This window comes from Taeniopygia guttata, chromosome 1A (assembly GCF_048771995.1).
Source record: "Taeniopygia guttata chromosome 1A, bTaeGut7.mat, whole genome shotgun sequence".
Lineage (NCBI taxonomy): Eukaryota > Metazoa > Chordata > Aves > Passeriformes > Estrildidae > Taeniopygia > Taeniopygia guttata.
In genome coordinates this window covers 7,669,344-7,694,575 of record NC_133025.1, presented here as the reverse complement: position 1 = coordinate 7,694,575, position 25,232 = coordinate 7,669,344, and the positions used below count along the sequence as shown (strand labels likewise).

The following is a 25,232-nucleotide window of genomic DNA, read 5'->3' as shown; positions in this document are numbered from 1 at the left end:
ATCTCAGAAGGTCATAAATACAAACCAGGGTTCATAAAATAGAATTGAAAACCTCCAAGCAATAATAGCATTTCTTTTTCACTATCATAATAATAATTTCCTTGGCTGAGCATTTTATTTCTCTTTGTTTTGTACGCTAGGATTTTCATTTTCTAACCCCACCCTTCTTATTCTCCTCCCCTGGTGTGTAATGCTCTACATTCAATCTGGTTTAGTTCCTTTTAACTATGTGGGAAGTCTGTAGAATTCCTTAATTTAATTGGTTTGCTGATGCAGCAGCCCAGGAATAATAGACCTTTACTTACTTGAGCTGAGAGCTACTGTCTGGTTCCATCAGTCAGTCAGTTCCCATTCTCCTCCTGTTTGTATCAGGCACTTGTCAGCATAATCTCATTGCTCTGACTTTTTTTTCTGCTTTACACAGATGCAAATTTCTATTACTCAAGGGGGGGAAAAAAGGGAAAAAAAAAAAAAAAAACCACAACCCTAGCAAATTACTTATTTATCCTACGTGAAAGAGGTTTTCAATGAACCAAACCATCACTGTTACAACATTTATGTATGGCAAAAACTCAAACAAACAGAAACAAAAATCTTTTTAAAACACTGAAATATTTTGTTCTGACGTTTCCCCAATAACACATTATTTTCTGGGAGACAACATGTAAAGAAATAGGTGCTATTAAGAAAACCAAAGCAGGTTTTCCCAGTTTTTGCATGCACCTCAGATGCTGGAGGTGTATGCATTGTCTGGTATTGGAGGTCCACATGCAAAGTTCTTCTTACCTGACTTGGAGCACAGACAGGACCTCTCTGAATCTCTTCTTACACCACTCAAACCTGAAAGTAATTTGAGTATTTGTTACTTAGATAAACATGTGCTCAGTTGCAAGCCAAGATAAAACCTCTTTGGCACAAAATGGCATCTCAGTTCCTTTATTCAGTCTAAGATTTCTTAATATTTCTTTAATCTTATTTTTTTTAGAGAATGAGTTGCCCAGCCAACTCTTTGCACAGTTCTAATTAGGACTAGCTAAAGGGAAGCCAGAGGGCAGAAAGAAGTGTGTTAAGTAAATTCAGTGAAGATATCCCTGATTGGCACTGACATAAGTGAGAAGAAAATCAGGCACGCTGAACTTAGCACTTCTGTCATTTGCAAATACATATTTAAAAAATAAACTGCAAATAGGTAGACTCCCTGTTTTTGTCACTCAGCAAATTACTGAGCTTTGCAATTTTGCACAACCTGTGGTTCTGTCCCAGCCCTGTTGCTGTTAAGACCATGCTATTTGGGATTGGTTTTTTCATGGCCTTCACTTTTGATTGATTCTAGGAAATGATGTGTTACACCCATGCACAGAGAGCATCCTCTGACAACTGCCCTGCTTCTGGCTGAATCACCATCATGTTTCACCTTATCCTTCCATTAATCCCTAATAAATGTTAAATCCTGATGGGTTTAAAATCCTGGATAAAATATCAAGTTTAACAATGTTTTCTTGATATTTTTATTGTCAATGCTTATTCTAAAAAGCATTGGTGTTATTTTTTTCTCTTTCTTACATTATTTCAATTGTTTTCAAATAAATCAGTAGGTATAAGGGTATAAAATATGCACATAGAGCTTTCTAAATGGAACTTTGACGTTAGTCTTAAAGTATCTGTTTCTCTGCAGGACTCATAATGTACACAGATGATTTATAGGACATTCATGACTTTATAAAGATTTATACGTGAACTATATGTGAACTATCTTCTTTAAAACAATGTAACAAAAAGGATTATAAATCAAATTCTCAAATAAAGTAGTCATCATTTGCAATTCTCTTCCACTGCCCTGGCTTGGTAACCACAAGACAGATTTTTTTCCTGTACCCAGTTCCTGCTCAGTGCAGGAAAAGGGAGGAGTCACAGCCCTCTGCCTGAATTGATTGCTCAGCATGAACTAACCAAGTCTCTTAAACACCAACAGACTCTTAAACCAGCTAAAAGGATGGCAAGGATCTGCACTGTGCCCATGTTATACCTCCACCTCTCCCAGCAAACTGTGAGGGCAGGAAGAAACTAGTGTACCTATGCCAGCTGAAAACTGTGAGAATCCCTTGTAGATGAGCAGGAATCCAAACCCATCTGGGCCTTGCATTTGAGCAAGGAAATATCTGCAGAGCTTTACTAGTCAGAGTGTTCACTTCAGCACTTGTGTTTGTGTAACCTCTGCCCTCTGGGCAGCAATCTGTTCCATAAGGGGTGTCAGTCCCTTTAAAAACACATGAAGTTTAACAGGGATTAGAGCTGTATTCTGCACCTGGGACAGAGAAACTCTGGTTGTATGGACAGACTGGGGAGTCAGCAGGGCAAGGGAGGGGATTGTCCCGCTCTGCTCTGCACTGAGGTGGCCTCACCTCAAGGCCAATGTGCAGTTTTGGCCACCACAATATAAAAAATACACTGAGCTATTAGAGAATATCCAAAGGAGGGCCACCAAGATGGTGAAGGTTTGAAAAGGGAATCCTTAGGAGGAATGGCTTAGATCAGCCAGGTTAATTTCACAGGCCTTTGCTTCTTTTTCTTTCTTCTTCAAGTAATTCCCTTGTAAATTATTTGCACAGTCCTCTGCTTAACAGTATGCAAGCTTTGGGTAGAATAACAATAATTAATGGGTATAAAAAGAAAAACAGACATAGTTCACTTGTACTTCAAAAACATAGCCAATAGGTAATTTGAGTCCAGAGTTGTGGTTTAACCCTAGCTACAACAAAGTACCATGCAGCCACTCACCCTGCTGTCCACTGGCTCCCCAGTGGGATGGGGAGGAAAATTTTTTAAAAAGGTAAAATTCATGAGTTGAGATAAAAATTATTTAAAAATTGAAATGAAGTCTAATCTAGCAGTTATAATAAAGATAATGACATTTTAATGGAGAGGAGAACAATGGACCAATGATAGAATTACTTATCATGATCCAATCAATGCTCAGCCCACCCACGAGCAGCAATTGTCATTCCCTGGCCAACTCCCCCAGTTTCTAGACTGAGCATGGTGTGGTATGGCATGGAACATCCCTCTGGCCAGTTCCAGTTCCAGTTGTCTGCCCTGGCCATGCTCCTCCCCTGTTTCTTATACATCTGGTCACCGGTAGAGCATGGAAAAACATAAAGCCCTCGATTTAGCACAATTGAGCAACAGCTAAAACATCAGTGTGTTATCAACATCATTTTCACTCTACACCCAAAACACTGCACTGGACCAGCTACTAAGAAAAAGATTAACTGTTCCCCAGATGAAACCAGGACAGGTAAAGGCACTGCATCAAAACACAGCACTGGAAAGTGAAGCAGTTCAACCCCAAGAACCACGTGGATGTGCACACCATCCAAATGTGTTACAAAGGTAGCATCAGATTTCAGGAAGGAGGGGGATGAATGCATTTACTTTGTTCTTATCTCTATTATGGTTTGTTCTGCATCAACAATAATACCTTATTGCTTTTTTATTCCAGATGCAATAAACTTTTTTTTGTGAGAGATTAGTACCTCAACTTTGCTTCTGCATTTCATCAGCCAGAGCAGCTGTTCATTATTTTGTGTATTTCAAAGCAGCAGAGATTATCACTAAAACAGACATCAAAACTTGTGGTGGGGTGAGTAATCATTTCAGCTGTAGGAAAACAGGTTTATTTGCTCTCTTAAAATATTGCAAAATGTTCAAATGTTTCTTTGACAATGTGCTGTTTTGATTGTGTTCTCTGTCACTTCAGTTTAGTGCACAGGCAGTATTTGCTACACTTTTGCTGGTCTGGGAGGTGTTAGAGGCTTGCAGAAAAACCCAGGTGTTGGTTTAAAGAGAAGCCAAGACTCCTGATATTGAAAACACTGTACTAGGATTCCAAAATCCAGACTTTAATTCTGTCTTCATGTGTTACTTTGCATGAGTCACACGGGTCCAGCTACTTGAGACTTAATCATCTGAGGTCTTTTACAACCTAAATGATTTATGGTTTAAATAAATTGAGGAATTAAAGGAATTTGGGTGAATATAAAGTTTGTTACATATGTCTCCAAAACAAGATAACAGATTTATTTAAGAGTTAGCTGAAACTTTCTCGTGAAAATCAGCATCTTTTACTTGTCGAAATACCACAGCCTCTCATATAAGAGAGCTAATTAGACGAACATGAGGGAAACTGGGTTTGAAATCTGTTCATCTGTTCATTTCCAGGGAAGTGTTTATATACTGAGACATTTATTTGTCTTCCTGCCCACAGTATTAAAGAACATAAATTAATAAAAATGCAATTTGCCATCAGATGTGGCCAGAGAGTGAAAACAAAGCCTTACTCCATAAATGATTTTAAAAGTTAAGTGTTTAGTGTGCTTTTGTTTCGTATTCACTGAGATCACAGATCCCCAAAGGAGAAGGGTCGCTTCATTTCCAATTCATGAAATCTGAAAATGCAGTAGAAAACACTTGCTTAGAAATTGTATTGATTGGAGAGAATCTTGCTTTCAACTCTTATGATCATCCAATTAAGTGTAAGAACTGTGTTCACTGTTAACGACAGAAGCCCTATTGCCTGCTCATGCTGTGCTGCCTGCATATGTGTATAAAAAGAGAAAGATAATTTCTATCCTGCTCATTTTCTAAAGACTAAGATCAGCTAAAAACAGCTGTTATACTGAGAAAATAAGGGCAAAGCAGGCCAATAAAGAGACACCTTGTGAGATGTCCAATTGTGCATATATATGGGCACCTAAAGTACACAGGCCTGAATAAATTCAAGGATGTAAAAGTACTTCAAGCTAGTAGACTCGAAAATTTTGGTGGATCATACACTTAGAGGTCTAAACCTTTATGAATATCTAGACCTAGACCAGGTCCATGACAGAAGAAAGATTGTGTTACCGATGTCATATCTTACTCACAGGACTATCAAGTGTTATGACAGTGTCATGGACAAAAAGGAAAAATAAATTCTTGCTACAATTAAAATCCTCACTGATCGCTTTCCTGAGTCAGAAAGTCTTAAAGAATCTATTCAGAAAACTTGGCAACATTCACATGAGCTTTCCTAGCTTTCAGAAGCTTGGAATCAGAAATACTGTTTGGTAGGTTTCCACCTCCCAGCTTCCTTGTCCCTGTCCCTAATCTGCCAGCAGAGGGACAGGGACAACATATCTGAGCAACCAGCCCCTCTGGCAGCAAGGTGTTAAACAGAGTTTAACACACATCTCTCTATTTTTCATCTCCTGGTTATAGAGTGAAGCAGCTGAGTTTGCAGGTGTCCCCCTTGCAGGCCAGCAAATGACTGGAAGATAAACAGAACGTCTCTGCTGGACTTTTGTTCCAGCCTGACATTCAAAGGATAGGGAATCTCATTATATGGAGCACTACAAGTCAGACTGGGGTATGTATCACCTGGACAAAATAGCCTTGGGGGCTACCTATCGTTCTGTCTTTTCATTCTTTGTGGTCATAAATCAAATTCTGACATCAACACTTGCCTCTGAATAATATATTAGGACAGGGTTTAAAACATATTAAGCATTTCTATTCATGAGGAGGTTGAAATTTGGCCAATATGAATTATGAAATCACCAAGAATATTATTTCCTCTCTCCACTCATTCCTTTATCTCTGAGCAGATTTCATGGCACAGTTATTTTCAGAGTTCTTCAATTTGCATTCCATGAGAAGAACGCAGCCTTCCATTCAGTGCATCCTCTAGGTACCTTGAAAAGTCCAGTCCATCCAAGCACACAATTTACTCCTCACCATGGTAAGGTATTTGTTTATTTAAATGCAATTTAAATTTCTGTCTCCTCCTGGAGTCAAAAGGTTAGCTTTATCTGAAAAAAATTGTGAGCTTGTAATGAAGTATTAGTAGCTATCGCATAGTTAATATAATTTCATCAATGCAGGAACTGACAGGAATGCTTCTCTTCCAATATCATTCTTATTTCTCCTTTTTTTAAATTTATTTTTTAAAAAATTGTTAATTCAGAATCTCATATCTGAATAATCCCTGGTGCATAGGATGCTAATTCGAAAATACCACAAATTGAACTTCTTTTGTCCATTTATTGGTTGACTTGTTTCATAACAAGAAAACTGATAAGTTTAATTACTTTTATGAAAATGAAAAGGAACTATTACAATTTTGCTAAAGTGTTAATAGTAGTGCCACTTTAAACTAAACTAAAGCATGCCACAAGCAAAGGGACATGCTTGGTAGGGATTATATCAAGCATTGGAAGAAAATTCATATTTATTAGGACAACATTAGCATTTTATGGTACAGAGATTGATTACCCCGCCCTCATTTGTTTGTTTCTCACCTGCCATGCAGTTCTCCTTTAGGCTCTTGCATAATTCCCTGTTTCCCAACAGTAATAATAATTATTTGATTCAATGATAGATTATGTAGTCTCTATGTAATCAAGAGCTGGTAGCAATTAAATTCAAATTTAAAGACTTTTAAAATAATGTTTACATGGTAGATTGGCAATTACATAGATTAAAAGTCGTGGGTCTCATCCCTGAGGACAGAGATACAGGGATTTTTGTTTGTGTTTTAATTTTGTAAGGAATTCACTGTCATTCATAGCATGCACATTTTATGGATGAGTTATTAATCAAGCTTCTCCCTTGTTAGAACCACAAATTTCTTTTGCCCTCATTAACACTGATGTCCAGGTGCAATTTAAGAAGTAATTTTGCCTAGGCTATACTCCCATAGAAATGTAGCTTACTTGTGTAATTCAATTAATTGGTTTAAGGGTTACTTTTGACGTCACACCACTAGAAGTTAGAGGAAAATTCACCCCAGACACTTCTCTGGGAACATCATCTGTCACCAAAATCTCCACTGCTCCTCCACTACAGGTCTAATTTACACAACAGATCAAGGGAAGGGGGAATAAAAAGCATCATATTGCATCCTAAAATAAATTTGAAAGCCATTTTGAATTTGGGTCATGGGTAGCAGTTGGGTTTTTAACTGTCTCTGAACATTTTTAATGGCACAACTATTCTTAGTATTCTTAGTCGCTGTATGATTTAATTTAGTGCTTGGGGAACTTAAGGTTGAAAGATACAGATGCAGCCCTTGTCTTTTTAATATATTTGAGGTAAATGATCTCGTTAAGCTTTGGGCATATCCCCATCAAGACAACTGGCATGACTTCATTGATTTTTACCAAAGACATAACAGTATATATAGCTGAAGATGAAGCCAAGAGTTAGGCCTTAGGTAGAAAGAGATAGGTAAGATCTTTTCTCCTTTGGTTGGCTGAGAATTTTTTTTTTAACATCCCAAAACCAAAGCAAAATTATCTGCCCATCCCATCGTTAAAAGAACACCAGAAGTTAATTTTTGTATTTACATAATAGTTCTAACTTGTAGACAGGTGCACAAGGATTCCTCTTGACTAATTTCAAGGTGAGTTATATCTGCAGGATAAGGTGAAAATCAACTGAATGAATAAAAAGTTCTGTAGTATTCTGACTGGCTTCTAGCCTCTGCTAATTCGTATGTATTGCAGATAAGCAGGTAGTTCAGATGCTCTGGGGCATCTGAAAGGTTGCTCCATGTTGCCCTGATTCTTAGGATTTTCTAAAGCCTCCTAAGTTTACATTCTTGTAGAGGACTTTCTCATACAACTTTCTATAAACAATCTATTGTTTTGTATTCCTCCATAGAGGCAGAGAAACTTGATGTACTAGTAGTTTGTCCAATGTCATTGGAGAGGTGACACATTCACTCTCCAATCCACTGTCACCTTTGGAAAAGTAGAAATCCTAGAGTCAAAAAATAAACTTCCTCTTTTCCACCTTGCAATAGCAGCGGTTCACATCGTGCTTTCACGTGTCCTATAACAACAGCTCCATGCCTGCATTTAGGTGTCCGACACCCCAGGTGCCTACATTCAGAACAGTTATCTCCCCTCCCAGTCAAAGGAGGTCAAAATAGCTCATAAAGTCTAGGAAATGAGTCCTCCCATCACTGAGTTTTGCAAACAGTCAGAAAAACACCACTTAGGAGCTCATCTCCTCCCTATAAACATGCTGCACTATCAGGTGTAGCCATCCATGCCGGAAGCCTGGAAAGCTGCCACTCTTCCAGCCTGGGATGCTGCTGACTGCAAGTATAGCAAAAACAGCCCCTGGCAAAACAGTTCATCTCAAGAGTGAAGGACCCGAGGCAGGTTCACTCTGATGAGGGCTTAGAAAAATTATACTTCAGGCTTTGGAATAAAACTCAGGAAATAAGGGTTTAGGTACCGGCTTTTTCAGACACTTCCTATGAAACCTCTTCCTATGAAAGTCTTGTACAGAATAGGGGATTATTCACACACAAAACTTTAAAGTCAAAAGTGTCAAGAAATAATTCTACAGATAAAGTGGTGTGCTGGTTTTTGAACACAGTCGTTTTTCTGTTGAGGCCCATGAAGAACAGCTGCCATTAACCTCAAATGAAGCAGGGGAAAGGACAAGGTAGAAATATGTTGCAATTTAAACTAACACAGTTTGTAATCCAAGACTAAGTCAAACTGGTGTGGCCTCTCCATTCCAGTAGTAGGATCAAAAAAAGGTCCTAAGGTGAAGGAGTACAGTAGCCTCCTCCTTAGCTTCTTTGTTGATTAGATATCATTATTAAGTTGCCTGTTTTGATCTAAACACAATAGTTTCTGCCTGCAGGCAGAAATAGGAATGAAAAAACTTCTGAGGTCACTTTGGAACTTATTGTCTGTGTGCCAGGATGTTTCTTGGTTGTATTTCCACTTGCCTTTCATACTAGAAATATTTGGGTCATTAGACTCCTTGGGATGCCATCTTGTCCAACTTACCACCACACACAGTTGTGACTAAAAAGATGAGTTGAAATTTTCTTACGTGTGAACACTAAAAACAGGCTGCTTCAGTGCAGCAGCACATAAAGACTGTTTACTTACAAAACACCTAAATGTTATATATCCTTTGAAAATCTGTTTAGCCTCTGGGCCAGATCTAGGAAAATGTTTACCTGCTTGCATTCGCTCTGAGAGAAATAGAAATCAGGCATGCAAATACTTTGATGTATCCATTGCTGTGTTTTATCTACTAGTTTATATAAAAGAGCCATTTTTTTATAGTTCTTCCACCTTTTGTACTCCTTACAGGGAAGCCTGAAAAACTATATTTTCAGGCAATCCAGGGGGATTTGAACAACAAGCATTCAATGCTTAAGTTTAAAATGCCAGACCTTAAAGGCAAGCCCCAAAATTCTAGGTCAAATTGGATCATCTTCGGACAGACAAGAAAGGAAAGAGGACACCAAGATCTGAGACATCTAATCAGGCACTGAATATATCATCTGAAAATTCAGCAGCTGCTCTGGGTGGTTAAGATTTCTGTGCAGTTCTCAAAGGAAGGTCACTCTGAAGAAATTGGAAATACCACATGGAATCCTAGAATGGTTTGGGCTGGAAGGGACCTTAAAAATCCTCTGGTTCCAACCCTCAGCTGTGGGCAGGGTCACCTTCCACAAGCCCAGGCTCCTCAGAGCTCCACCAAGCCTGGCCTTGAACACTTCTAGGCTTGGGACTTCCACAATTTCTCTGAGCAGCCCTGAACACAGCAGAAATGAGCCCATTTCTAGCGAGAGGGACAGATCTGCCTGCCTGCCTTTGCAGGAAGCACTGATGCACATGAGTAACCCTGAAAATGTGAGCAGCCCCACAGAGTGACCCATACACAGGAGAAGAGATGGGATCCACCTCTCCTAATCCTGCAGGACAGACATTTCAACTTGAGCTGGCTGCCTGAGGCTGCCTTTGGAAGCAGTGGAGAGGAAAAGGCACCCTCAGAAGTCTCTTCACCTCATCCTTAGGCAGAGATATAGAAAGGAAGATTCAGGTGAGTAGCTCACAAATATGCCTCCATTGCAAATATCTGTCTTTAATCAGATTAATCTTGCCTATTCTCACAGTGTCCTCAAACAGAAGCTCAAAACCCAGGAACCCAAGGGAAATCAGGCTTTGCACCTCTCAGTGGTGTGGGAGCTGCCATCTCTCTGTCTGCAGGATTTGCAGGTGCAGAGTGAACATGCCACAAGCTCCCTGGAGCATCCATCAGGTGTAAAAAGCCCCGGAGAAACGGATTTGTGAAAGGTCACAGGCAAAGCAGATTTGGATGAGGCTTCACAGCTAAGGTAGGAAATGTTTAGCAAGCAGATAATTATTTCATTGGTGCTTCCCCAGGAGGTGGAGGCTGGTTTATTACCACGCTGTGAAGCAGCAGGTTCCAGACACATCCAAAATGAGGTGCAGTGAGATGAGATTTTCTGAATACCAGAGGAATTTGCATTAGATAACATTTGTATATCTTCAAAGCCTTAGTATCTGCTTGCAAATCTCATCCCCAAATCCCCAAAATACACAAAATTAATTTCATTTGATTAAGTCAAGGCCTTAAAAACTTAAAACTCAGAAGTCTCCTATACTAAAATAATACGCTGCTCAGACCAGTGATGCAGCCACCATCCCTGGAGGCATTTAAAAGATGTGCAGATGTGGCATTTGGGGACAAAGGTTTGTGGACAATTTGGCATTGCTGGGTTAATGGTGGGACTCTGACCTTAGAAGGCTTTTCCAACCTAAATGATTCTGTGATTCTATGGAATGGTAGATTTTATCATAAAGTCATATCATTTTGCCATGTTTCCCATGGTAGCAACTTCCACATTAAAAACAGAGAGTAAGTATGAAACTGAAAGGATTGGTGCAGGGGAGAGTGTGTAAATAAACATAAATAATATAAAATGGGGTCGTGCTGGATCTCACTTTTTCTACATTTGAGAAAAGTGTCATTCTGGGGTCAGAGAAATAAGTGAAGAATGCTTATTAAATAGAAAGTTATTAATTTTTGAGATGAGTTCAGTTTTATTTTGCTGTGTTTGCTGTGTAAGGAGCATCTCAGAGGTTTACAGTACTAGTGTCTGAGAGAAAATTTTTAGGAAACAGTGCAGGCGAAAAGCTGCAAAGTTCATTTTCCATACAGTCACCTGCCTTCTATCCTACTCATCTTTTATCACATGTATGTATTTAACATAATCATTTCACAGAGTTTTAGCACTGTAAGAAATAACCTAAACAGAATTTATTCACAATTTTTTTTTTTTTTTGCTGAGAGAATGTCTGTTAGCAACATTAAAACTTGAATATGAATGTGTCAGAGAAAAACAGTATGCAAAAATATTTTCTGCTATTTCTCTAACACTAATAAAACAAAAAACTCGAAAAAACATTCTATCTGTAGCTTGTATTTCCCATTTCACTGTTATTTCTCACACTTCCTGTAGAAATATCTACATTTACATGGAAATAGATTTTAGATTTTACAAATCCTCAACTGACCTTTTATTGCATCTCCTTTTTTTTTTTTAATTAGACTTATAACTATACAATTCAACTTTACAGTGCAGACTTTTCAACTTCCAGCTGGCTCAAAAAGATGAACTACATGAGAACAACTAGGATGTAACTCTATAAATCAAGGTGATGCTGGTGTGTCCATTCCTGCTGTCCTCTGCTGCCCCGAGGCAAAAAAGCAGAAGGGATTTTCTTTATTCTTTCCTAATCCTCTCAGTTTCAGTGACTGACAGCGCTGGCAGCACTGCAGAGGAAAGGAAGGTTCTGTGGCTGTGCTGTGGGACTTACAGGGCTGGAAACCATGGGGCTGCTGAGGTGACATGAAGAGAGGATGGGTATTGCCACAGGGAGCCCTCTGAGACCCCTCTGACCCCTTCACCAGGTGCATTTAGGGCTCAGACACATTTAGGGCTCAGACAGACATCATCAATTACAGCATCTACAGAGGTGTTCATCTGGCCAAATGTCTGGGGCGCAACCAAGACTCATTTCACAATTAGCAGAGGGAGACAGGCAGTTTAAGGATGTGTCATGTAACACCCTACATCTAAAAAGATTTGTCAAAAATGGGTAAGATCAATTACACATTTTAAATTAAAACAAAGAAAAAAAAAATTGTTGCTTCTCTCCATTGAGTAGAACCAATTATCTGAAAGTGGCCAATCCACTTTACCTATTTATGCCATAGATACTTCACACTCTTGAGGTCTTATTTTCTGTGCCACAGCTCATAGCTGGTGTGTCAACTGGTTTTCAGTCCTTTTTCATTCTGTCTCAGTTGCTTGGATCATAATCTACAGCTAGTCAAATCTTTCCTTTGCCTGTCTCATCTGCTTCATCAGTAGCATGTGTTTATCTAGAGTAGCAAATTCAGAAAGTTAAAGTATTCTGACAGCCTCCCTCTGAGCGTGGGGTTGTCTCAAGTACTTAACAATATGTGTTTACATGCTAGGTACAGGTAGTTGGTGCTTGTAATAAATCTGCCAGGCCTTTTGCAAGCACTTGGTGCCAGTTTTCTTCTTTCTCTAGTTGACCTATGTCAGCAAGTCCCATTGAGTTGAAACCAGAGGGAAGTGTCTTTCCTTTGCAGATGTCCTCAAGCCTTTTTACTCCTTAGTATGCGCAGGTTTCCTTTGGGTCTGCCTAGACTTCTGCCTAGAAGTAAAGAAAGCTAGTTGTAAGCTGTGAAGCCACCTAAGCCTTCATCTTTCTACTCTAGTGCAAAAAAAGGCATATATTGATCAGGCAGGTGTAATAAGTTAGACGTTTCACTTCCCATTCTCCTGTTTTGCTCCCATAAAAGCAATTCAGGAAATATGAAACAGAGAGAGAAGGAAAAAAAGGGGGGTTTTACTGCTAGGGTAATATCTCTGACTCTTTTAATGTTTAGAAGTATGATCAGAAAGGTGAGGAAGTCAGAAATTAAATTGCCAGCCCAAGAAATGAGAGTTCTTTTGAGCAGTGTCAGCAAAGTATTTCCCATTTACTTCTCCACGAGACCTTCCACAGCAAGCCTTGACAGCTGCGTAAGAATTGATGAAGTAAAACCTGTGTGGCTGGACTGATGGAAGGGGTATGTGCAAGGGTACTTTGATATTCCACTAAACTGAACTTATGAGTCCTGGCATCTACCTCACACTTGTACAAGTCACTTCAGATGCCATCCAAACGGCCTCAAATATCCATGACTTCACAAACAGCTGGGAAGTTTGCCTTCACTACAGCTCATTTACATTATTCTCTCTCCTGCAGTCAATTGCCTATTGGTTTAGAGACAGGATTTAGGCAATTGCTTTATGATCTATAAAAGCTTCGGTGTCAGACATTAAACAGGAAGGAGTTTTGAGGTGAAATGTGCAAAAAAAGGCACAACTAGCAGATAGCAATTTTTTTTACTTTACTACCTCAGAAGAAAGCTGGCAGAGTTAGAGGGGCAATAAATAGCCCAGGTATAGAAGAAGCACTGAAGGATGTTAAGGCTATAACAGAAAACACAAATTATTGTTTTGCATCAGTGTTCACCATAGCCTTTCTTTAGAGGTGATCTGTCTCAAATCAAGCTGTCAAGCACAAGAATATATAAAAAAAGTGATAAAATGAACAATAAAAAATTTTGAGTCCCAAGTGATAAAGGGATTCAGATATGAAACTGCTGATCTGTGATCTGTAGCTTTTTTCTTAATTCAGCCCTGTTACCAGCAGAGAAGAATAAGTCAGCTGTTGCTTAATAGTATTTTGGGGGTGATCTGGAGAAAAAAAAATATGAATAAGCCTGTCTGCCATATCAGAAAATTACTAAAAAAACTAGCAAGGAATGGCCTTTAGGAATGTGTGGAAAAATCTGTTGGGAATGGGATCTCCATAGGAGAAGACTGTGCTGCACGTGGCTGCAGAAGCACTTTAGATCCTACAAGACACAGGTGACTTGTATTTGGATCTTTACAACATTTCTGACAAATATCTTCATAAAAGGGTCTCAAGGACACTTAGCAAAGACAAGAGCAAGTAGAAGGTGCCTAAAAATGAGGAAGGAAAGGGAAGGGATTAATGTTCCATTTTCATTATGGAAGAAGACCTCCCTTCCCAGTGAGTTCCCCAATTGTCTGTTCTGGGACTAATATTGATTAACATAGTCTAATAAGATCTGGAAAATGGTTGACTAATGAGACATGAGACTGTTATTTATATAGAGAGATATTCAGAATAGTAAAAAGCCAAACTAACAGCTACAAGGCACAAAAGGATCTCACAATATTGACTGACTGGACAATAAAATGGCAGATGAAAATCACTGTCAGTGAATGTGAAAAACTGCAGATCAAACAAAAATAAACCAACTCTATCTCTGCATATGATACAGTGGCCTCTAAATTAACTACTACTCCTTATGACAGTTTCTCTGAAAATGCCAGCTCAGCTTTCCTTTGTCAAAACGACAAAGAAAATGTTAGAACTTCTCAGGAAGGAACAGGAAAAAAAATAGAAAGCCAGTATCATAATTATGAGACTGTAATAATAGGTATTTCTCCCACACCTAGAGGTCTCCAAATGGTGGTGTGCTGATCTCAGAAAAAGGGAATGTAAAGTTAGAAAAGAATAGAGAAGGGCAAAAACGTGGACAGAAAAAAATCATGAGAAAGGAAGACTGAATAGCCTGGGATTTTTCAACTTTTATGCAGGGCAATGGTATGAAAAATGTCTAAAGCCATGAATAGGTTGAAGAGCATGAAGAAGGAAAAAGTATTTGTGGTTTCCCAGAAAAAGGTAGATCAGGGTTCTTGCTCAGGCAGACTTAAATTTAAAAAAAAAAATGGAAGTGCTTTTCACTCACTGACTATTTTGGTGAGGGAAATCCCCACAGCAGGGTTTTGTAAAGGCAAACAGAATAATGGGATCAAAAGAAGATTAAAGTCCTTAAAGCACAGGTTGCTAGAAGCCGTAAGTGGTATATCAAGAGAAAAATGTTCTATTTTGTCCAGTCCCCAAGTTTTTCTAAGTACATGCTACTGACCAGGATTAGACAGAAAATACTCTCCTTGATGGACATTCAGTGTGATACAAAACAATGTGCTTCGGAAGCTACTTCTGTTCCATGGCCAGGATCTGATAACTTTCACCACATGGGGTGCTCCTTCTACACCATAAGAGAGCTACCAGGCCAAAATCCATCTAGAATCTCTACTTTGGGGATCTTCTCCTTTTCTCTTTTTTCTTTTCTTTTCTTTTCTTTTCTTTTCTTTTCTTTTCTTTTCTTTTCTTTTCTTTTCTTTTCTTTTCTTTTCTTTTCTTTTCTTTTCTTTTCTTTTCTTTTCTTTTCTTTTCTTTTCTTTTCTTTTCTTTTCTTTTCTTTTCTTTTCTTTTCTTTTCTTTTCTTTTTCTTTTCTTTTCTTTTCTTTTCTTTTCTTTTCTTTTCTTTTCTTTTCTTTTCTTTTCTTTTCTTTTCTTTTCTTTTCTTTTCTTTTCTTTTCTTTTCTTTTCTTTTCTTTTCTTTTCTCTCTTCTCTTTTCCCTTCCCTTCCCTTCCCTTCCCTTCCCTTCCCTTCCCTTCCCTTCCCTTCCCTTCCCTTCCCTTCCCTTCCCTTCCCTTCCCTTCCCTTCCCTTCCCTTCCCTTCCCTTCCCTTCCCTTCCCTTCCCTTCCCTTCCCTTCCCTTCCCTTCCCTTCCCTTCCCTTCCCTTCCCTTCCCTTCCCTTCCCTTCCCTTCCCTTCCCTTCCCTTCCCTTCCCTTCCCTTCCCTTCCCTTCCCTTCCCTTCCCTTCCCTTCCCTTCCCTTCCCTTCCCTTCCCTTCCCTTCCCTTCCCTTCCGTTAGGACTCCAGAATTAATACCAAACATAGTCTAATTAAGCACAACTAAGACACTGAGCATTTCCCATGATGAAGCTCAGCTTATAACAGCTTACACTCTAGCCAAAATTTGGCCGAGATTGAGTTTTTCATATTGATTTTCTGCCTCTCTGCATAATTTCATACAAAAAGATTTAGTCACTTATAAGTCTAAAAAAACCCCCATAATGTTCTCCTAGTCAAACTCTAGGAACAGATAAAAACCAACAGCTGGGAGCACAAACTTGATATAAGGTGAGGAACAGCCATTGCTTCAAGGTATCGTGTAGGTTATTCTGAAAGTGTACAGCTCCTAATTGTGAAAAATCAGGTACTAAGAAGTCACTGACACTTTGAGGTCTTAATGCATATGTCTTATCTGGGAAACAGAAAACCAACAAACCAGACCTACCTCAGGAATGGAGTAAAAACTAAATTAAAATTTAAAAAGTTTCAAAACACCTGAATGCTTTTCGGAGAAGAAATAGACCATTCTCCCTGTAATGCAGAGGAAGATGAGTACACTGTATACAAAGGGCAAGGCACAGTCACTGAGCAGTGCAGGGAAATCAAATTATTGACAAAACCCTATTTCTTTAGGGCGCTGAATGTGTCGGATTTTCTGAAAGAGAAAAAAAGACAGTGTTAAACCAATTGAAGAGTGTATCCACATGCACGAGAGAGCTGAATTAAGATTCCACTGTCAATGTTTGTTCTCATTGCTTTGCAACTTTAAGTTATTCTCTTAACCACATTTAATGGTGTGCAATTTAAATAGAACAAGCTGAAGAAAAACATACAGATCTCACAATTTGCCTGTATTTCTTGTCTTTTCTTAAATTAGAGAGCACAACAGCATTCTGGAGGGGAAAGAAAAAAAAAAGAGGCATTCAACAAAAGGCTTTTAAAAAGCTCAAGTGCTATTTTTGTTACCATCTGCTCAATTATATTTTATGCTAGTAGCAGTTTTCTAAGGCCAGGTATGTCTTTCCTGTTGGAAAATAGCTTGTCTTTGTTAAGGGAAAATCAAGATCCTCAGCTTGTGACTGATTTGGAATTCTTGGTTTTTTTGTTCCAGTCTCATTTCCAGGAACTTCATTCCTTTTATTTCAGCTTTCTAATTCTGGACTCACTGTTCCTTCCAGGGGTGGTAGTAAAATTAAATGGTTGGGAAAAAGAAAAAGAAAAAAAAAAAAAAAGCACAATAAAAACCAAAATGCCACTAACAAAAATCTAAGCCAAGACAAACTCTTGAATATCTTTCAGCTGAAAAATACAATAAACTTCCTGTTTATAAATTTATCCATTCATTTTTAACTAGTGGCAATGCAGAATCTCAGCAGGATACTTCGAAAGTAGTATATCCAGATGGATTCTCAGTGTGAAAGAATTCAGAAATAAACTCACTGACATAATAAAAACAGGGTTTCCAGGCTTGCAAAGCAGTACTGTAGGGACTGTGAGTAAATTTATTTCACAGGAAGCCTGTATCTTGTGCTAATGGGAAAATGTAGATTTCTTCCATTGCTCTGGATGGGGTAGGTCATAGATATGATGGGATTATAAAGGAAATGGACCTGTGTGCCACAGCCCCTGACAGCACTGTGCTACATTTCTTGGCCCGTGCCCTAATTCAGAGTCACAAGTAATCCCTCCTATGAGCCAGCCAATGCTTTAAGTGGTTCACAGCTTGACTGTGTCACATCACCCCCCAAGGGCAAGGCAAACCTGTCAATAATTCCTAAGCACCTTAAACAAAATATGTAAATGCAGTAATTCCTACAGAGAAGAGCTATGGGAAGGGAAAGTGTTTCACAGAGAAGAAATGTTAGGGGATTTTCAGGAGGGAGGAAGAAGTAGTTTGAAGAAGCCAGACTGCTAGCAGCTCAGACAAAAATAAAGAGAATAATAATGCATAGAAACATAAAGGTGACTTAAAAGCAAAATAAGTAGGAAATTCTGGTATCTGATATCAAGTAATTCACATGGTAAAAGAGATAACAGTCAGTATTTTGTAGAATAGGGTCATCTGTTCATATTACTTTAAATATGGCAGAGATTGGAATGTGCTACTGTGCCAGACCCTGTCCTCTGCACCTCCTTGGAAAGGCTAGAGCATCCTCTCAGAAGACAAATAAGACAAATCAGAAGACAAATAACACCTTCTGTATCAGAGACATGGAAGGATGGAGCGAGAAGATGCAGATTGGTGGACCTTGGACCCATAGTCATGAGCTGGCGGAGATTTAAAGTGTCCTGCACGTATCAGGCAGATCCTGTGTTATGTTCACCCTGCACCTGCACAAACTGCAGCAGGATTTTGGCTAGGGAAGGGGTGGAGGGTGCAAGTGGAGTGTGTATACTTGTATATCTTGCAGGGACCTGGAGGGACCCTTGCTGCTCATGTATTTTTATGAAGGAGCCCCAGTTGGACAACATCTGGATGTCATGTGTGTCTCCAGCAGTATGTTGGGAAACCTGATTTCTGAGAAGGAAACAGAGGTGGAAAGAGGGCAGCTGGTTCCCACAGTGAAGCCAGACCTTTTCGCCTCTTGTAGCTGATGAAGATGAACAACAGCTGCTGGTTTTTTTCCATGGAAAGAGGTTTCTTTGTGGAGAAGGGGCAAGGAGACCTTGGGGTTAACTGGAGACATGGTTAATAGGCATGAGCAGGCAGCCAGCTATCCAGAGAGTAAAAGAGAAGGAGGTGAAAAAGGCAGAGGGAGACTGAAGGAAATGGGAAAATTCACTGGTGGAAAGGTAAGAAGAGACAGGTAAAGCCATTGATGGTCATGGGAGATGGAGGCAGAAAGGAGGATGCTGCTACATGTGCACAGATATTGTGGAATCCAGTCTTTCTTCCATGTGCCAGACCATACCACATGAAGCACAGGGTTTTGTTGTGTTGAGCCTTATAGTCAGAGTTGCCACTGTCCTTGAGCATGAGAAAGGCTCAGAATGCCCCAAAAAACCCTGAGTATGTCATGGAATATTCTTAATGATGGTACTAGGCCAGTATCCCTTCAGCCAGCTAAGAAAGACGTCACAGGACATCTGACAGGGAACAACAATGTCACTGAGGTCCCAAGGGATGCCACATGATTCAGCCATAAGAGGAACAGCGTTGAATCTACATGAGAACTTTCTGCACCATGTGTATTGACCTAAAATCTCTTCAAAGCCACTTAACAATGAGAAAGGAAGACATTCCATTTTGATGATGAGCTTCGTGATGAAGACCATCGGTGTTGTTGGTTAAGAGAAAATGAAAAGTCTGGTTTTGCTATATTTTCTACACCCTGCCCAGCTGAGGAAGTAGAGGGGCTTTGTTGGGCACTGGTGTCCAGCCAGCAACCACAGCAGTGCATAATTTTCCACAGCAATGCATGAGGTCCTGGAGTATGACAGAGTGGCAGCCCTTACACTCTTCTTGCTCTGGATCTTCCCTAGGATCCCACATTCCTCTGAAAGCCAGGTGCCACGAGACTGTTCCTCTGGAGTATGTCCACATCCCTCACAATTGGCAGGTAGGGATGAGCCAGAGAATGTGGGGTTTTGTAGATCCCTGCATCAACCATTATGAACTTTTTGCCTTTCTGTCTCAGGAGGCAGAGACTGGCATGGCTATAGTGTTGTGGAGACATGTCTAGACCCCTGTGACTTCTACCACCCAAAAAGGATTTTGTACCCTGAGCATGGCAGATGCCCAGGAGAACATGGTATCATCTTGAGGTGCTTCTGATGTGTGCCCCAAACCACAGAGGTGAGGACTGGCCCTGGAGTGATGACCAAGCTGTTAGCTCAGGAGGAGCCACAGAATGGGATCCTGCCCACTCACACATCACTTCCACACAGGAAGCAGATGCAGAGCTGTTGGAACCCAGGTGGCAGGGAGCAATTTGCTAGAAAAAGCCTCATTGATCTATGGCCCTATTCCTGCCCATTTCTGTAAGGTCCCCAGGAAAGGAAGAAAGACCATAAGCCTCATGAATTATTCAGGTAAGCCAGGCCCAATCCATAGGTCACTCAGTGGCTGTACAAGCATATTTGCAATTTTTTAAAAGCTGTGCTTTAGCCTTTAATCAGCAAATAACTTGACTGTGTCCCAAAACAGACGCTTATAGCAAGTTAGGGAACCCTACAAAGTGTTTTGCTGGAACAGTATCTTCCTATCAAATGTAAAATTGGAAAGTTCCCATTCATACAGTCTTGAAGATCTTGCTAAAATTCTATGTAAGGAAGAGACACACATCCATTCATTTGTGGTTCTGAGCCTGTTAATCACATTCACAAATTTTATAAAAACAAATTCTTCAGCTCATCAAAGCTTTCTATTAACTCAATTTGGTGTTATGTGAGATCTGAATTTGAAAAAAAAAATAGATCTTTTAGCTAGATATAACTACTATTTCATTAATAGATAATTCACAAAGGCAAAATATTCCTATTTCAGAAAATTTAATGCTGCTTTGCCATCTTTGTTTCACAGGCAAGAAGGAAATAACCATATTTCATATTAAAACCCCTTATCTGGATCCAGGCCATAGACACTGAGGGCTGTTGATTGTTTTTTCCAAGCTGCCCCTGGCAGAAGTGACACAGCCTGATTTCTGTGTCTAACCGTGGGTGTATCTACAATTAAGTGTAGCACGAGGTGCTCAGTTTAGCCTGAAATGAATGATTTGCCAGTAGCACCCAAACACAGCTTAGCCCAGAGCTTCACTGAGATCTTTGTCTTGCCTTGCACTGTCCCACTGTGTCTACCTGCAATCCTGAGCCTCTGACAGACTGAAAACACACCCTCAGTACATGCCTGCATCCTCAGAACGCCCTACATGGGTGCACCACGTGTTGTCCCAAAAGAGAATTGAGCCACAGTTGCATTCCCTACAAAAATTCACATGGTTTTTCAGGGTCATAAACTGAAATGAGGTCTCCAGAATCCTGCTTTAGAAAGACAGGGGTAGTTTGTCTTATGGCTAAAATGAGACCCTATTGTGCCAGGAGAACTGACTGAGAAGAACCCTGGAAGAAAGTGGGAATGAAACCCTTCTGTCTTTGCCTACATCTTGTTTGCCTGTTCAGGTTTATTTTCCTGTTTCTCAGTAGCCATGAATCATGTGTAAATGCAAGGAGTAGCAATGTTAGGGACTGATATCAGATGTTGCAGGGCAGTGAGGCATGGAAAGGGAGTAAACCATCAGTACCACTGATGTTGTTTGAAGCACAGAACAAGTGACTGGGTCACCTCCCTGGCTCTTAGTGACCTGCTGCAAATCAGACAACACATCTCAGCCAAATTCCACTTGGTGCCTGTGGTGGCCAATTTCATACACAGTGGGGTTTACATTCTACCCAACGAAAAAGTTACTTTCATACTCATTTTGAGGCATGATTGCTACGTACAAAGCAATGCAGAATAAGATCCTTTTTCCCTCTAGTCTTTCCTGGCAATCAGCCTGCAGGACTGTGAAAAAATTGTGTTCTGAACCTATTTGTCAAATTGTGGTATGATTCAAAAGACATGAGACTGATTTCCTATTCATTTCAGTTTACCCTTATGTTATAGCAATGTCTCATGTACCTTTCGATCTAATCTAAAGTAGGTTAAACCTGAGAGAAACTGCTGTATTTCATTCTGCTCCCTGCTTAAGTTTAGTCCTTAATGAAACAGTTGTAACATGCATATCTCTGCAAATGTCCTTGGCTTCCAAGAAAGAAAAAACTCATAGAATTAGCCAAGTAGATAAAATATAATGGCAGATCACAAAAGTAAACAGATGTTAAATAACTAAACATAAAATATTACAAAGCAGAAGCAGATAATTTGGTTTTATTTCCTTTTACTTTGGTTTAACTCCTTACTGGAACTGTGGCTGCTGAAACAATAGTGGCCCCATGTGAGCTGCTGGATTACAGCTCCTGACTGCAGTGTCTCTTTCCTTGCTTTAACTGAGCACTGGTGGGGAGCTGCCTGGGGTTAAGTCCAAGGGTGGAGGGAAACATTCAGGGAGAGGTGGACAGTGGGCTTCTCCCTGCTAAAGACTGAGAAATCCACAGTGTCCCAACTGCAGCTGTATGGAAAGGGAGGCACTGGGATTTTACAGACAACCTCTCTGTACTACACCCAACCAGCACGAAGCAGCTGCTCACTATCCCCCACAGCAGAGAATAAACAATGAAACCACATATAACACCAGCAAAGACCCATGCAGCATGGCTTAAACTCACCCTCTCTGAAGTCAATGCACCCATCCTCACTGACTCTTACAGCTCACTCACCTCACCGAGTTTAATTCTTTCTTTAGAAACACAACCTTCTGTTAAAACTCCAGCTGATGCTAACCTGTGGTTTTTAAATATATGCAAGCTAAAAAGTAGCTTTCTTTTGCCCTTTGCATCCAGCTTTGCTGCACTCTGAAGTGATATTTTCTTCTCTCTCTCCATATAGGAGTTAGAATATAAAGCAAAAAATAAAAAGACAGTGGATAATACATATACATGTATCTGTATATACCAATGCATATGTGTATATACATATATTTGTGTGTATATATTGGTATATTTTCTTTGTATCTATCTATCTATCTATCTATCCATCCATCCACAAACATACATACATACATACATACATACATGCATACATACATACATACATACATACACAAATACATTATTTTCCTAGGAGATGTAGAGCAGAAGCAAATCAATCAAGTCAGCTGGAAGCGAGAAGGCAGGAGGAGGGTAATACAACGCCCTGAACTGCCTCGGCTCTCCCGGCTGCTCTGTGCTCACCCTGCCCGCTCCCGGCTTTTTGAGGATGCGACAAGTCGCAGTGCCGGGGCGCAGCATCCTCGGAGGAGCGTGTGTCTTCCCCCCGCCCCGGGCCCGTCCAATCAGGGCGCTGGGGGAGGGATGCTCAGGGCAGGGATGCAGGGTTGCCAGGCGACAGCAGCGTCCCCGTGTCCCGTCCCCCCACACCCCTGTGCTCCCCCCGGGACCGGGCTGCGCTCTGCCCGCGCTGCCGGCGCAGTTAAACAGCCGCGGGGAGCCCCGCAGCATGGGGCTCGCCTCCTTCCCAGGGCCAGGAGCGACAGCCAGCTCCGGAGTGAGAATTGGGGAGGCAGTCAATGAATAAATGGTAGGGATAAAGCTCAGCCGGCCCCTCCGCGCAGCGCCGAGCGCCGGGGGAGGCGGTCTGCGAACGCCAGCCAGCTCCCACTCCCTGTCTTTGCAACTCTAGGTCGCCTCCTAATTTAAAGCTTTGCACCAATCCCCTTTGCCCGGAAAGGAGAGGAAATCTAGAAAGATGCCAGGCTGCGAAAAGGGACCCCAGTTGACAGCGCCGGTCCCAGGCGCTGCCTGGCTAAGCAGAGCCAAAGTTGGTCAGAGCAGCGGGAAGCGGGTGCTCCAGAGGAGAGGGGAAAGGAAGGGGATCATCGCTTGGTGATCACAGCCTCTCCGTCCCGTTGTCCCCCTCCTCCTCTCCTTCCCTCACAGCTTACCTCTGACCACTTAGGAGGCCTTGATGAGTTTCCATCGGGATCCGATCCAAGGCGGGGGGGAGAAAGGGTGATTGATCCCGGAGGAAGCAGCTCACACAAGTTTGGGGGTGAGACTCCCCGGTGGATGTTTAACGAGCACATCGGGAGGCCCGCGATGCCCGGGGACAGCTGGAAACCCTCACCAGGACCTGTCCTCATTGCACGGTAAGAAGCTGGGCACCGCTATCCCGCGTCCTGCTCCCTGCATCCCACATCCCTCCCTCTGCATCCTGCGTCTCGAATTCGCGCATCCCGGTCCTCACATCCCCGTATCCCGCATCTCAATCCTCGCATGCCACTCCTTGCATCCCACACCCTGCAGCCTGGATCCCTGCATCCCGGGTCCCTTTCATCCCACCCCCGCCCCATTCTGCCCTCTGGACCAGACGCAGCCGCTGCCCCGGGGGGTGCGGGTTGTGCAGCCAGGAAAAAGTTTAGAGTGGCGAATTGCAAAGAGGTTTCCTGACGGGATTTGGGGGGCAGGAGAAACGGGGAAGGGGGGAGCAGGAGGAGAACAAGGGCTTTTACACTTGCAGAGGAAAGGTAGGATTCAGGGGCGACCCTGTGGTCGACAGCTGGGGGGGGTCGGGGCAGTGTGAAGAAAGGAGCTGTGTCCAGATGTTGCCCAGAGGTTCCTGCTCCCACAGGCTTTGGGGGTGAAAGGATGAAATCTTAAGCTTGCCATCCTATGCCCTTCCTTAGCCTGGGGTGGAAAGTGCCAAGCCAGCAGCTGGGAAAGCTGTGCTGAGTGCCCAGCTCAGCTCCCTGGATCTGCTGCTGGGAGAGAGGGCGAGAGAGGTGGGGAACCTTAAAGAAACTGGAAGTGCTTTGCTCCTCTGGGCATATCTCCTCTGCAGGGACCTGGCTCACTCCAGGATCCTAAAATTGGATTATTTCAAAAAGGAAGGAGAGATTAGCAGGGATGATCTAGCCATTGTAACTCTTCCTCACATACACAATCTATGTGTCCATGTGAGTACACAGCCAGCTGTGCAGGTGTGTGTGTGCCTCTGGGGCTGTCTGTGCCTGTGGATGTGCCTTGCCCATGTCCCTGTGTCTCTGCGTGTGCAGGTGTGTGTATCTGTGCTTATGTGTTTGCTCAGACTCATGTGGGTGTTTTATATGTACAGATTCACAGGAATGTGTTTTTTATTCCCAGACAGTGTTTGTCTAACCCTCTGTAGACCTAGAGGTGTGTGGGTACGTACCTTCCATCTGTGTGTGTGCGCCAGCCACACGCATCTGCTGGGACACACATGTGGGTGTGAGAAAGTGTATCTCCATGCCAGGGTGTAGGTAGGATTTTGGGCAGAGAGGTGGATATTGGGGGTTTATGTTATCACAGAGATTCAATAGATCATTTTATGTACACATCTGTGTATTTCAGCAATCTTGATAAAACTCAAGCAATTGATAAAAAACTAGTCAGGAATGTCACCAATACTGCGTTAAACTGAACTAAGGATTTGCTGGTAGTTTGTGAGTTCTTTGGCTTCTCAGTTTATGCCACCTGCTGAAGATGATTTTAGTTCTTTTTGTTGGTGGTGGTGGCAGGTTTTTTTATTAGTTAAATCAGCTTTTAAAAACACTCAATTGGAAGACTGGGAAACAGAACAGCCTGGGACACAGACTGGTACCTATTTCAGCTTGCATAAGTATATGTCTCATGTCGATTAAATATTCATGAGAACAATTTCAAAATCACACAATCCACCTGATCAAGTACATATTTTAGGAAAATAATGTTTTTCATTTTGTTGAAATGCACCCAAATCACGATGACTTCTTCTGCTGTTATTTATGTTGATAAACGTATTACAAGAAAAGGTAACTTCTCCAGTTATATTGAGAAAAAATGCACATTATGCTAATTTTATTCACAATTAAGGTAATAGAAAAATTATACTTCAGTAATGTTCATCCTTTGAATGAAATCAGTAACAATTCATACAAATCCT

At 41.2% G+C, this 25,232-nt stretch overlaps 1 protein-coding gene and 2 long non-coding RNA genes across 11 annotated transcripts in view; 1 reads left to right on the top strand and 2 right to left on the bottom strand.

Moving 5' to 3' along the window:
• Positions 1-23,375, bottom strand: part of LOC121471164 (uncharacterized) — a 49,281-nt gene extending 25,906 nt beyond the window's left edge. For 4 of the 7 annotated variants that reach the window (XR_012052077.1, XR_012052078.1, XR_012052083.1 and 1 more), the window contains exons 1-2: positions 23,236-23,374; positions 787-840 (exon numbers count right to left, since the gene is read on the bottom strand). This is a non-coding gene — a long non-coding RNA (uncharacterized lncRNA). Of the gene's footprint in view, positions 1-305; positions 471-786; positions 841-23,235 lie in introns of those variants that run through there. The other 3 variants (XR_005982581.2, XR_012052082.1, XR_012052084.1) reach the window with 3 other exon arrangements.
• LOC140680715 (uncharacterized) lies at positions 11,280-22,505 on the bottom strand. Its single transcript, XR_012052086.1, has 2 exons — positions 16,193-22,505; positions 11,280-12,563 (listed from the first exon to the last, which is right to left on the bottom strand). It is a non-coding gene; the product is annotated as an uncharacterized lncRNA (long non-coding RNA).
• Positions 22,658-25,232, top strand: part of GRM3 (glutamate metabotropic receptor 3) — a 102,433-nt gene continuing 99,858 nt past the window's right edge. Inside the window, exon 1 of one of the 3 annotated variants that reach the window (XM_004176518.6) lies at positions 22,658-23,439. The gene's annotated coding sequence lies outside the window, so the exon portion shown is untranslated. The remainder of the gene's footprint in view (positions 23,440-25,232) is intronic. The other 2 variants (XM_030291103.4, XM_030291109.4) reach the window with 2 other exon arrangements.